Here is a 14,522-nt window from a genome sequence, read left to right as displayed (position 1 = left end):
CTCAGGTTAAACCATCTGTCTCCGGTCTGCCTGCTAAACCCGTGCTCTGCTGTGTCTATGGCGATCACCACACTGGCCTTTAGGAAGCATTCACTGAGTGGCGGCACTGCCCTAAATGTTTCAGCAGCTAACAGGTGCACCCCAGACTCCAGCCTTCGGGGCTCACTCTTCCTCTAAGCCTCACCCTCTGTGCTATGGGAAGTTCTGAGTTTTTCCTGCTATTTCCAAGGAAGCTCAGGGGACGGCCGTGGCCTCTTGTGGCCCCTGTCTCTGAATCCCTGCTTCTGACCCAGTTCCTGGCCCGTCTTGCTGCCCCACCTCCAGTGGTGGTCATTTTCTCTCAGCAGAGTTGCAACCACGCCCCACTGTGGCCACAACTCCTGTGTTGTCCGTGCACCAGAACTTCATGGACGTGCAATTAGCATGACAGACTAAACAAATAGATAGGAGCCAGCACTGTGGCGCAGCAGCTGGAGCCACCTCCTAGGACGCCATCGTCACATATGAGCACTGATTTGAGTCCTGGTGGCTCCACTCCTGATCCAGCTCCCTGCTAATGCGCTTGCAAAGGCAGCAGAAGATGGCCCAACTGGGCCCTTGCCATGCATATGGGTGACCTGGATGGACGTCCAGGCTCCTGGCGTTGGTTTGGCCCAGCTCTGGCCAAGAGTTCTTTGAGACATACCCCATGCGTACAGGGTGCTCCGTGGTGTTTCCGTGCGTGCACGCAATGGGTAGTGATGGGTTCACAGTAACTGCATATCCGTCCCATGGAGCATTTATAATATCTTCATGCTGGAACATTCAGTCCTTTTAGCTGGTTTCAAATACTGAACGAATGGTTGTTAACCGTCGTTCCCTACGGTGCTATAGAACATTGGTAGTTATTCCCCCTGCCCACGCGTAGCCCTGTACCCACCCGTTAACCAGCCTCTCTCCCCCAATGCTTCTCAGCCTGTGTGACCCGCACTCTCCTCTATTCCATAACATCTGGCATTTTAGCTTCACGTGGAAGGGAGAATGCGCGGTATTTGTCTGTGTGTCTGGCGCAGTGTCCCCCAGGCTCATCTGTTGCTGCAAGTGATAGGATCTCATTCTTGGGACACACTCTCCTTGGGCCTGGGGGCGACCGAGGGGACGACCCCGCAGCACAGGAGAGAGCACAGCCGTGCTGACTCAGGTCTTCATGCTTCCTCTTGGTCTCCTCCCCTCAGCCCCAGGCCTCCCTCCGTGTAGGGCATGGGAGACCCTTCTCTGTCATACCTGCCTCCCCTGGGACCCCCACACCCACAGCCCCCATGGAGCTGAGCAGCATCAGCCTATTGACCAGAGAGGCCAACATTTCTGGTTCTTTCTGTACTCAGCAAAGTGGCTCCTGGTTCCCTTGGCCTCCCTGGGGTAGGGGTGTTGGACAGTCTCCTTCGGCACAGCCTCCTTTGGCCTCTCCTACTAACAGGGGAGGTAGCTCCCACGAGGGTTTCTGCTGGATGACTGGCTCCTTTCAGTACGTGGTGGGGGACAAGCATCACCTTCCCCGGCGAGCCGTTTAGCACCGTGGGTTTGCTCCAGGTCAGCCGGGGGGACCTCGGGGCAAGTTCTGTCCCCTCCCTGGGCCTCCAGTTCCTCAGCTGTAAACTGGGGTTCACAACACCTGCCCCCGAAGCCTGATCCATGGCAGGCAATCGGCTCTTGATCAACACTGCCTGTTGCAGCACTGTTTGGCGGCTGGAGGAACTGGGTTCCAGACCCAGCTCTGGTACTGAAGCTGCTAAATGAGCGAGACCTCCGTTGCCCCGCCCCGAAAGAGAAGCTGGGGTGCCTGGTCTCCACAGCTTGTTCCAGGCCCGCATTTCTCTTTATCGACATCCATGAGTCTTTGCCTTGTGCACTTGGATCCTTCTGGAACCTGCCCTGTGCACCTCTCCGATTGGCTCTTCCTTGGAGTCCTTTGTCATAGCTGGGTAAACGTAAGTCAAGTGTCTTTCCCGAGTTCTGTGAGTTCTAGAAAATTGTCAACCCTGAGAAGGGGGTCGTGGGAACCTTGCATGATCCATAGAAGTACAGGGAAGGGGCCAGGGTGGGGGTAGGGGCAAGACTTGCACCAGGTGTCTGAAGTGGGGGACGTCTTGTGGGATCTGAAGCTAACATCAGGTGGACAGTGTCACAAATGAAGTGTTGGGCACCCAGCTGGTGCCAAAGAGGCTTTATGGAGCCAGGAAACGCTCTGAACTCCCGGCAAAAAGGGATCTGTCCCATGGCGCAAGGAGGATATCTGGGGCGGGCCTGGAGGGGAGGCAACACTGCCCCCATGGGGGTGTCACAGAGCTGCAGGTGGCTTCCCAAAGGACCCAGTTCTATTCTTTATTTAAGATCATACTGGGGGCCAGCATTGTGGTGTAGCAGATAACCTATGCCAGTATGCCATATGGGCACTGATTTGAGTCCCGGCTGCTCCTCTTCTGATCCAGTTCCCTGCTAATGCACCTGAGAAAGCAGCAGAAGATGGCCCAAGTGCTTGGAGCTCTGATATCCATGGGGGAAACCTAAAGGAAGCCTTTGGCCCCTGGCTTTGGCCTGGCCCAGCCCTGGCCGTTGTGGCCACCTGGGGAGTAAACTGGTGGATGGATGATCGATCTCTCTCTCTCTTTCTCTCTCCCTCTTTCCCCCTCTCCCTCTTTCTGTGTAACTCTTAATTTCAAATACATAAATCAACCTTAAAAAAAAATAAAAAGCTCATACTGATGACCTCTAGGGGCCCCTTCCTAGTGGGCCTATCGTTGTCTTCCTTATTTTGAAGAATTATTTATATGTTTACTTGAAAGACACACACACACACACACGGAGTGGGGAGAGAGAGAGAGAGAGAGAGAGAGAGAGAGAGTGATTCAGTCCACTGGTTACTTCCCAAATGGCTGTAGGCTGTAATGGCCTGGGCTGGGCCTGGCTGAAGCCAGGAGCCTGGAACTCCACCCAGGTCTCCCACAGGGGTGGCAGGAGCCCAGGCACTTGGGCCGTCTTCTGCTGCTTTGCCAGGAGCATTTCCAGGGGCCCGGACTGGAACTGACACTGATACAATAGGGGATCCTGGTGTCTCAAGGCCTAACTTGCTGCACCACGGCTCTGTAGGACCCTCATTCCCATACCCACTCACGTCCCGGCTACTCACTCCACTTCCACCCAGCTTCCTGCATGTGGGCACCAGGGGAAGCAGCAGATGACGACTCAAGAACTTGGGCCTCTGCTGCACCTGGGAGAGAGCCAGATGGAGCTCCTGGATCCTGGTTTCAGCCGGTACAGCCTGGGCTGCTGTGGCCATTTGAGGAGTGAAACAGCATATAGAAGACCTCTTTCCCTCTCTCTCTCACTCACTCTGCCTTTCAAATAAATAAGCCTTGAAAAATAAAGAAAAGTGGGATGCAGTAGAGAGGGCCCTGGGTTGACTGTGAAGTCCTGGACTCCAGTTTCAGTTGTGCCCTTGAACTACTCAGTGCCCTGGAGCAAGCCACAGCCCTTCTCGGGGCCGCACAGGCCGGTCTCCAGCAGCGTTCCAGGGGCAGGATTCTACGGCATCCTTTTCATTTCTTCAGCCCACACGCGTACTGAGCATCCGTTAGGCCCCTCTTCATTTTCATGTCTGTACCAGCAGCCCTGGAGGCCCTGGAGGGGAGGGGCTGTCGCCTCATCTCTGTCTCCCAGGACCCAGCACAGCCCTGGCACATCGTGGACCCAGTGAATGAAGCCCGAGGGGTTGGGGGTCTGCAGTTGAGGGTCCTGCTCTGGAGTCTGGGATCGCCCCAGGGCTGAAGGATCAGCGGCTCAGAGGCCTCCGCCTCCTGCCCCAGAGACCCCGTCCAAGTCTGGCCACAGCCCTGACCACTGACCACCAGGAGGTCGCCTGGGAGCAGACCTGAAGGCAGGAGGCCTCCCTGGGCCTGGGCCCTGGCTTCTCCCAGTCATGGCTGAGTGTTGGACCAGGGCGCTGAGGTCTACCCCTCTTGCCGAGTGTGCCAGAGCTCAGCTGCTTTTACCCGGCAACTTGGGCACCTGGTTTGCCACCAGAAAGCACCAGCGACAACTCCACGAATGCAGAGCACCTGCTTGGGCCGGGAGGGCAGCTGGGGTCAGGGGGCCTGGGCCACTCCCATCTCTGCTTCCCAAAGGCTGGATGATGGGGGACTCTTCTCCATGCCCCTCTGCCGCTCCCTCCTGTTTCATGCTTAGGGTTGTTGTGGATTAAAACCGAGAAGGGCTATGAATTCCCTCCCTTCACCATGTTCAAGGAACTCAAAACCAAGTTCAGCTCCCAGGTGCAGTTCATGCTGCTGAAGCCCCACCAGCTCCAGCCCCTCTCTCCTTGGGAGGCAGCACCGGCTGATCTCTGATTCTCTTTGCTGTGCTTGTTTATCCTAACCCTCCCCGGGACTACACGCAGCACAGCGTTGATTTGCATGTATTCAAATGCCAGAAGTACTATGGCTTTTCACTGAATGCATCGTTCTCTCATTTGCTTTTTTTGTTTTAAAGATTTTTTTAAAAGATTTTATTTTGGCTGGCGCCGTGGCTCAACAGGCTAATCCTCCGCCTTGTGGTGCCGGCACACTGGGTTCTAGTCCCGGTCGGGGCGCCAGATTCTGTCCCAGTTGCTCCTCTTCCAGGCCAGCTCTCTGCTGTGGCCCGGGAGTGCAGTGGAGGATGGCCCAAGTCCTTGGGCCCTGTACCCCATGGGAGACCAGGAGAAGCACCTGGCTCCTGCCATCGGATCAGCGTGGTGCGCCGGCTGCAGCGCGCCAGCCGTGGCTGCCATTGGAAGGGTGAACCAACGGCAAAGGAAGACCTTTCTCTCTCTCTCTCTCACTGTCCACTCTGCCTGTCAAAAAAAAAAAAAAAGATTTTATTTTTATTTATTTGAAAGGCAGAGTTACAGAGAGAGGTAGATACAGAGAGAGAAAGACACACACACACACACACAGAGAGACCAATCTTCTATCTTCTTGCTCACTCCTCAAATGGCTACAATGACTGGGGCTGGGCCAGATGGGAGTCAGAAGCCAGGGACTTTTTCTGGGTGTCCTTCATGGGCACAGGGGCCCAAGGGCTTGGGCCATCTTCCACTGCTTTTTCAGGCACATAGCAGGGAGTTGGATTGGAAGTGGAATAGCTGAGACTTGAACCGGTGCCCATACGGGATGCTGGGCTTCAGGCCAGGGCTTTAACCCACAGCACTATAGTGCCAGCCCCAAGTTTTTAAGATTTTTTAAAAAATTTATTTAAAAGAGTGACAGAGATAGAGAGGAGAGGAGAGGGGAGGGGAGGGGAGGGGAGAGAGATAATCTTTCATATGCTGATTCACTCCCTGAATGCCCACACCAGCAGAGGCTGGACCAGGCTGAAGCTAGGATCCCAGCTCTCCATCCATCTCCCATGTGTGTGGCAGGGACCCAGTTACATGAGCCATCACCTGCTGCCTCCGGGCGCACATTAGCAGTAAGTGGATCTGTAGGTAGAGGCGTCAGGACTAGAATTAGGCATGCTAATATAGGACGTAGACTCCCCATGTGGCGTCTTAACGGCTGTGCCAAATGCCTGCCCCTGCCTCCTTTATTTTGGGTTATTCCTTTCTCTTCATTCCCTTAGTCCTCCATTCGTCTGTTCACCCACTCATCCATTCATGTATTCATCACTCACTCCATCCACCCATTCATTCATCATCCATTCATCTCACATGAACCAAGCTACATCTCTGCGCCAGGGCATTGGAGGGATACATTGCCTAGAGCTGGTGGTGAGTGCACTCGTCACACTCAGCTCCACCCCCGGGGTGGGGGAGCCCCTGACACTTGTCCTCCCTTGCAGTGACCATCATGGCTCTTGTCCGCCTCCTGCTGGTAGTCTGGGAGAATACATCTGGGGCTGGATGTGACCGTGGGAAGGGCCCACGGGGCAGTTCCCTTAGCTCCTGCACTGTGGTGTAGGATGGCAGCTTCATTTAGGGGCTTCCAGGTTGGAGTTCTTATCAGAAATGTTGAGTGCCCTGGCTTTTGGCAGGCCGCCATCACAGGCTGCTGTAAGAAGCATCAGAGAGAAGTATTTTTTATGGGGACAGGAGGATCACGTGCACTAGATGTGCATGGTGTGTGTGAGCCCTGGGGTTGCGGGTGCAGGGGGTGTACACGTGGGTGTGAATTCTGGGTGTGTGCTTGTGGTGGGGAGGTGTGCGGCAGCCTATTCACATCTGGCTCTGAGGCTCCCAGAGTGCCCTGGTGGGGTGGAGCCCCTTGTGCATAATACACCCGGTCACGGCTGCATTTCCCTCCTGGTCTTGCTTCTCTGCTCCTATTAATATGTTTCTCAGAGTCACCTTCCAGACAAACTGCCTGAATTCAACTCCTGCCACCATCTGTTCCTGGGATCATGAAGGAAGCAGCCCAGGGGGAGACCCCAGCCCACTGAAGCCTGCGTCTCTGGTGATGGCACCACCAGGCAGCTGAACTAACCAGCTGGTGGCTGCCTCTCCTTCCAGCTGAGTGAGAAAACCCCTAGGATGTAGGGCTGTTGGTGTGGGGTCATCCATTCCTTGTGGCTGAAAGCTGTCTAAGAATGCAGCACCTTGTGGTCAGAGAGTTAACCGGCTGCTTGTGACACCAGCATCCCCTGTTGGAGCGCCATGTCAAGTCCCAGCTGATCCACTTCTGATCCAGCTCCCTGATACCTTGCCTAGGGAGGCAGTGAAAGATGGCCCAAGTACTAGGACCCTTCCACCATGTGGAAGACCTGGATGGAGTCCCAGGTTCCCGGCTTCAGCCTGGACCAGCTGCTGCAGTCACTTGGGAAATGAGCCAGTGGGTGGAAGATCTCTCCCTCCCTCTCTCTCTCTCTCTGTCTCTCTCTCCCTCCCCCCTCCCTCTTTTTCACTCTGCCTTTAAATAAAGAAATAAATAAAGTCTTTAAAAAGAAAGAATATTGGGGCCGGCATTGTGGCATAGTGGGTAAACCCACCTCCTGTGATGCCAGCATCTCATGTGGGTGCCAGTTCAAGTCCTGGCTGCTCCACTTCCAACCCAGCTCCATGCTAAGGTGCCTAGGAAAGCAGCAGAGGACGGCCCAGGTGCGTGGGCCCCTGCACCCACATGGGAGACCTGAAAGAAGCTCCTGGCTTCAGGCTGGCCCCTCCCCAGCTGTTGGGGCCATTTGGGGAGTGAACCAGCAGATGGAAGACCTCTCTCTCTCTCTCTCTGTCTCTCCTTCTCTCTCCCTCTCTTTCTCTCTGTCTCCCCCCTACCCCGTAACTGACTTTCAAATAAATGAATAAATCTTAAAAAAAAAAAAAAAGGATATTGCAGGTTGGCGCCAGCTGAGGCTGAACTGTGGAGACAGAGCCGTGTCCAGTGTGTGTGTGCACCATGTGTGTTGATGCCTGCCGTGTGCCAGCCCTGTGGACGGTCTGTGTATCTGGGACGTGTGCTTGTGCATGTCCCACTTGGTTCCTCTGTCAGTTCCAGGCTTTGTCTTTCTGGGCCCCCTCCCTCCACTGCCCCCTGGATACCTGACCAATTCCTATAGAATCCCACCTGGGCTGCCCCACCGGGTTCTTGCTCCCTTCAGAATGGAAACCACATCTCCCTGCCTCCCAGACAGCCAGGTTAGACCAGGTGAGGCCAGGTGCGGAAGAGGTGGTGCAGATCCCAGACTGGCTGCTCAGTGATTAAGCCCGCCCCACCTCCTCCTGTCTGGGCGTGGCTGTGTGAGCCCGCCCCGCCCCTCCTGGCTGTGTTCCCCCTCACACAGTCCTGGTAACAGCAGTGCTGGGGGCCCCAAGTCCAATACCAAGGTGTCCGCAGGTGGCTTCCTCCCAGCACCGCGAGGGCTGTCCCAGGCCTCTCTCCGCGGTGTGGAGAGGGCCACCCTCCTTCTATGCTGTCTCATTGTGCCCCAGTTCCCCCTTCTACGAAGGCACCTGTCACAGCGCATGAGGGTCCCTGCATGACTTCAGTTCAGCTCATTACATTGGCGGGACCCTATTTCAGATGAGGCCCCAGTCTGAGGGGTTAGGACTTCAGCCCGGGGATTGTGGTGGACACAACTCCATGCCTAGGATGTGCCTGGGGGTGGGGTGCCCCCTCAGAATAGAACAGACGTCAGCCTGGAGGGGAACTTAGGAATGTCTGATAAAAGGGGGAGAGGCACAGCTGAGGAAACTCACAAGGGGTGGGGACCTCTGGTCCAGCAGCAGCAGAGCTGAGGCCGCCCCTCGGCCTCCAGGGGCCCTGGAGAAATCAATTCCTAGAGTCCAGAAGAGGGTGCTGGGTGGCAGCGAGGGCCTTGGGGAGGAGCGCACCCAGTGTACACCAGGGCCTGCGAGGAGGCAGCTGGGGCACAGACACCCCGACTGCACCCTCCTGTCCTGCGTCTCCTGCTGGCACCTGCATTTCCCAGAGCCAAGTCCCTCAATCCCCTCTTTTTGCGAGCTGAGAGGGAGACAGAGGGAGACAGCGAGGTGGAGACGGCGCTGTGCTCCTGCAGAGGTGCCCTCCGGCCCTGGCCCACGGACGCCCATGGTGAGGCCCTGGGTGTCACCTTCATGACTGGGTCGTCAGGGGCACGGAGAGTTCTTGGGCTCTGGTAGGTGTTCCACCAATGTTTACTGAAGGTGTTTGCTAGGAAGACCACAGAAGAGGGGCAGAGAACAGGGGTCCCACAGCTGGGGCCCCTCCCCCGAGGCTGGGCTGCACTGACTGGGGGGTAAGGGCCCGTGGCTGGAGCGTTACGGAGCTGTGGGGCCCCATGTTCAGGGCCCATCCCCGCCAGCACTGCTGCTGAGCCTGTCGGGGACACACGGGGCCTGCAGAGCGGCTGTGTGGGCGCCAAGGCCGACCGCACCTCCAGGGTGGAGGACGAGGACGTCTGAGGTCCTGCAGCTTCATTCATTCACTCATTCATTCATTCATTTGTTGCCCCTTGGAATAAATGTTGCTGTTGACCTCCTGCTCCGTGCCAGGCTCCCTTGTAGACCCTGGGAATTTCAGGACGAGTGAGATAAAGTTTGGATCTCCCTGGAGTTTCCCATCTGATAGGAGCTAAAAGTGATGGAGGCCGCACCCTCCCCAAGAAGGCTCCCACTCGACAACCCCCCTAACCCTCCCTTTCCTGCCCAGACCCGCTCCGGATCGCTCACCTGAACTCCACCTCCCATCCAGGAAGCCGTTTGCTTTGCTTTGGGCTGAGACCAAGGTCTCCCCTGGAAGCTCCTTCCTGGAGAGGGAGGGGCCATCCCTAGGGGTTTTGCTCACCTGCTCCTGGATGGGCAAACTCCTAGAGGGGGCTGGGTTGTGGTGCTGCAGGTGCAGCCGCTGCTGGTGATGCCTGCATTCCATATCAGAGCACAGGTTCAAGTTCAAGCTAAGCCACCTCAGATTAGCTTCCTGGTAATGCCCCTGGGAAGGCAGCGGATGGTGGCCCAAGTATTGGGCTCCTCCCACAGATATGGGAGACCAGGATGGAATTTCTGACTCTTGGTTTTCTTCTGGCCCTGGCTCTTGTGGGCATTTGTCAGGTGAACCAGTGGACAGAAGGTCTCTCTCTCCGCCTCTGTCAGGCTGCCTTTCGAATAAATAAACAAACAAACACATGCTTTAAGAAAAAAAGAGGAGAAAGCCCCCGGAGGGTTGGTCAGGGGCACAGCTGCCCGTGTCTGTCCACAAGGCCTCGAAGGTGAGGCTGACTTGGCAGGGACTGTGATGGGACCGTGGCTTTGAGGGCCCATCTGCCCTGAGCCCTAGCAGAGGGCCAGGGCAGTCAGGGCTGGGACTGCTCAAGGCCAATGGACAAGGGCTGGCGGCTGCTTGTTTGGAGTTGGGGGAGGGTTTGAGCCTCCCCGTGACCTTGGGTTACCCCTGTCCGGCTGAGCAGCAACAATTCCAAGGGCCCTGAGCCAGTCCTAGTTTTTCTCCTGGACGTGAGCTCCTCACCAATCCCCTTGGATCGCATGGTCTTTGGGGCCCTGTCGGATTCAGATGCTCCCCGGTGGGTTTGGGGGCAGTCCACCTGCCCCTCTCCCCTGAGCCCCCTCCTGGCCCCTCCCTCCTCTTCCTCAGCGCAGGGCCTGGGGAAGGTCTCTGGGTGCAAAGCTGAGCAAATAAATACGCCCAGGCCCAGAGGGAATGGGGCCAGGGAGGGCAGGGCTGTGCTATCACCGTGTGGAGGTTTCCCCACGTTGTGCCTGTGACCACACGCTGTCCTCGAGCCCAGACAGACCTGTGTCTGCAGGGGTAGATGTCACTGTCCACCCCACGTCTGACTTTGCACCACGGGGGGATCCACCTCACACATTTCACCATTGCCCTCCTCCTGGGCTTGTGACACAGAGGAGCCCCAGAGAAGGCTGTGCACGGCCAGGGACACTCGTGGGAAGGAGCCTGGCACTCAGAGCAGGGTGGGGAGGGCGGCGGGGATCTCCCAGGGAGGTCTCGGCGGCTGCCCGCCTCGTTCAGAACCAGTCCCCGAGCCCCTCCAACTCCGGGCCGGGCGCTGTCCCCAGCAGCAGCCAGGGAGGAGCCGAGTCTGATCTACGAATCCATCAGAATCACCCTCACTGCATTCAGGCCAGGTGCCCACTTCCCACGGCGCAGGGACAGCCGCACGTGTTGTTCCGGCTGCAGATCCACTCTGACCCACCTGGCTCTGCAAGTCCACCTCCACCACGTCCCAGGCCACGCCCCTCCCTCCCCCATCCCACATAGACCCAGGCTTTGCCCAGGTGGCCAAACTCAGCTGCTCCCCTTCCCCCATCACCCCTCCATCCCCTCTGCAGCACCCAGCACAAGAGTCTTGGAAAACATCAGTGAGACTCCGGCTCCTTCTCTGCTTCCTCACCCCATGTCCCCTTCCACGGCCTGAAACCCAGGGTTCCTCCTTATGCTTCGAATAGAGACCGAGCGTGGGCGGTCGGCGCATGGTGACGATGCCGTCTGGGATGCTTGCATCTCGTATCTGAGTGCCTGGTTGGAGCTCAGGGTCTTCTGAGTCCAGCTTCCGGCTAACGTGCACCTCAGGAGACCGCAGGTGGTAGTTCCAATGCCTGGGTCCCTATCACCCATGTGCGGGACCCGGATGGAGTTCCCAGCTCCTGACTTTGGCTTGGCCCAGCTCTGCCTGTTATTCTCTCTGTCCATGTCTCTGTCATTCAAATAAAAATAAAATAAATGAATCAAAATTTAAACAAGAAGAAAGATCCAACCTCACATCACTCTGACCTGCACAGGGGCACTTCTGGGGTCTGGCCCTCATCTCTCTCTTTCAATTTGTCAGTGATCTCTATTTTAAACATATTTTTAAAAATTTTATTTGAAAGCCAGAGTGACAGAGTGAGAGGGAGAGATAGAGATAGAGATAGAGAGAGAGACAGAGAGAGAGAGAGAGATCGAGAGATCTTCCATCTGCTGGTGGACTCCCCACATGGCCAGCATGGTCAGGGCTGGGCCAGGCTGGTGCCAGAGCCTGGGTCTCCATCTGTCCCTCCCACGTGTGGCAGGGCACAAGTCCTTGGGCCATCTTCTGCTGCCTCTCCAGGTACATTAGCAGGGAGCTGGAGTGAACGTGTAGTAGCCGATCCAGAGCTGGCGCTCTAACATGAGATGCCGGCAAGGCAAGCGGTGGCTTAACTGCTGGGCCATGATGCCACCCTGCAAGCACTCTCTCTTTAAATCTGGATTTCAGGAAGCAGAATTGGGTGAATGACAATCTTCATTCCATGAGCTGCTGTCATCACCAGCATTTGAAATGGTATCGCTTAGTCTACTCACGGCCGCTGTTAGTTAGGATCGGGGAGATTTTCAGTACTGTCGTTAGCACCTGTCAGAAACTGTTTCTTCTAGTAATCCTTGGGCACAGGACTGTTCCCTACGTATCTCGGGACCCACTCTTTCCCCTATTTGTCCACCTGCTGGTTCTCTTTCTGCCTCCCCACACAGTCATCAGTTGCAGACAGCTGAGCTCCACCTCCATTACCAAGCTGTCTCTACCCAGACCATCATCAGAACCTTAAATCTGGCTCCCTTTTTTTAAAAAAAATTTTTTGACACACAGAGTGGACAGTGAGAGAGAGAGAGGCGGAGAGAAAGGTCTTCCTTTTGCCCTTGGTTCACCCTTCAATGGCCGCTGCAGCTTATGCGCTGAGAGCTGAGAGCTGGCCTGGAAGAGGAGCAACCGGGACTAGAACCCGGGGTGCCAGCACTGCAGGCGGAGGATTAGTCTATTGAGCCGTGGTGCCGGCCTTTTTTTTTTTTTTAAGATTTTATTTATTTCTTCGAGAGGTAGAGTTACAAACAGAGAGCGAAGTCTTCCATCTGCTGGCTCACTCCCCAAATGACCACAACGGCCAGAGCTGGGCCAATCTGAAGCCAAGAGCCAGGAGCTTCTTCCGGGTCTCCCACGTGAGTGCAGAGGCCCAAGGACTTGGATCGTCTTCCACTACTTTCCCAGGGCTGGACTGGAGCAGCTGGGACTCAAACCAGTGCGTATATGGGATGCCGGCGCCGCATCCCATAGGGAGGGTTAGCCCACTACACCACAGTGCTGGCCCCAAGGCTCCTTGCTTTTGCAACCTCCACCTACAGCTACCCCAACCCTTCAAAGACCCTGACGCCAACTTGTTGGAAGGGAAAGAGCACATTTAGGATCTGAAAGTCACTCTTGCCCCAAGACTTCCGGCTTCTTGAAATGAACTCTTTCTTCTTCCCCGCTCCTGTCCCTGGTGAATTGGCTGTCCAGGGGCGAGCAGCCAGGGCCTGATTATTTGTGCAGTAGCACTGTCAAAAAGCAGATGGCCGTGTGCCAGGGACCAGGTGTGACGGGGCAGGAGGGAGAGTCACTTGAGTAGAGGGAGCGTCTGTATCATAATTCTGATGGCGGGGTCAGGCTGCATGCGTTTGCAAAGACTCCCTAAATTTTAAAACTCATTTAAGTTTTTAATTGAAAACTGTTGGGATTCTCACAAGTCAATTAATCTTCAATAAAGCCAATCAAAGCCGGAACCTCCAGCGACATCTATTCTGTCCCCTGACCCCTGTCCCAGTCTTGAGACAATGGCATCCAGGGTCCTAATGTCTATCAGGCCTTTGCCTCACTTTTTGTATAGTGCCAGCCGCACCTTTGTAGTCCTTGAAAGGATCACCTTACCATTTCAGAAGTATTTAATTCTGTAAAAAGGATATTATAAGAGGGGGTATTTAACCTAGTGGGTAAGACATCATCACGCCTGGACTGGGTTTTCAGCTCCTGTTCCTGACCATGGATTCTGACCAACGCAGCCCTTGGAGGCAACAGTGATGGCTCAAGTAATTGGATTCCTGCCACTTATGTGAGAGACCTGGATGGGACCGCTGGCTCCTGGGTCCAGCCCTAGCCTAGCCTCAGCTTTGTAAGCATTTGGAGAGTGATCAGTGGATGGGAGTGCTCTCTCTCTCACTCGCTTTCTCTGTCTCTTGATCTCTGCTTCTCAAATTACAGGCATTTGGTGCAGTAGTTAAGATGCCTCGTGGACACCTGTGCCTGTGTCAGAGTACCTGGGTTTAGTCCAGTTTCACTTCCGATTTCTCTAACCCACACTCTGGGAGGCAACAGATGATGGCTCAAGTACTGTGGTCCTTGCCACCCACATGGGGGACCCAGTTCTAGGCTCCAGGCTCCAGGCTCCAGCCTGGCTCAGCTTCTGCTGTTGCAGGCACTTGGGGAGTGAACCACCACATGGAAGATCTTTCTCTGTGTCTGTGCGTCTGTCCGTGTCTGTCTTTCAAATAAACAGCTCCATTTTTTTTAAAGGCTATGGACTGCATACAGTCTTCTGGAACTCAGTATCTTTCTCCTTTGTCATGGTCCCAGGAAGTCTACATGTGGCACGGCACTGTGAGTCACCCTTTGCTGATTCCTCTCTGACACAAGAATGTCCAGGGGCCGGCGCTGTGGCGTAGCGGGTAAAGCTGCCGCCTGCGGTGCCAGCATCCCATATGGACTGGTTCGAGACCTGGATGCTCCATTTCTGGTCCAGCTCACTGCTAATGCACCTGGGAAGGCAGTAGAAGATGGCCCAAGTCCTTAGGCCCCTGCATCCATGTGGGAGACCTGGAAGAAGCTCCTGGCTGCTGGCTTTGGATTGGCTCAGCTCTGGCCTTTGCAGCCATTTGGGGAGTGAGACAGCAGATGGAAAATATCTCTCTCTCTCTCTCTCTGCCTCTGCCCCTCTGCCTTTAAATAAATACATAAAATAAATTTTGCAGAAAAGAATGCCCAGCGGAGCAACGCATCCATTCACCAGGTGGATATTTGGGTGGCACCTAGGTCCCTGCTTTTATTTTTGTCCCAGAACCTTTTTCTGTAAGGAATACAAACTTTGTGCATTTCATAAGTACAACTTCAGGAACACAGTGATTCTTCCCACTGTACTCGCCCTCCCACCCTCACTCCCTCCCCTCTTCCTCCTCCCTCTCCTATTCCCATTCTTGTTTTTCACTAAGATCTATTTTCAATTA

This window comes from Oryctolagus cuniculus, chromosome 7, assembly GCF_051225735.1.
Source record: "Oryctolagus cuniculus isolate XC-2025 breed Fujian yellow rabbit chromosome 7, ASM5122573v1, whole genome shotgun sequence".
Taxonomy (NCBI): Eukaryota; Metazoa; Chordata; class Mammalia; order Lagomorpha; family Leporidae; genus Oryctolagus; species Oryctolagus cuniculus.
Note: the sequence above shows the minus strand (reverse complement) of the source record.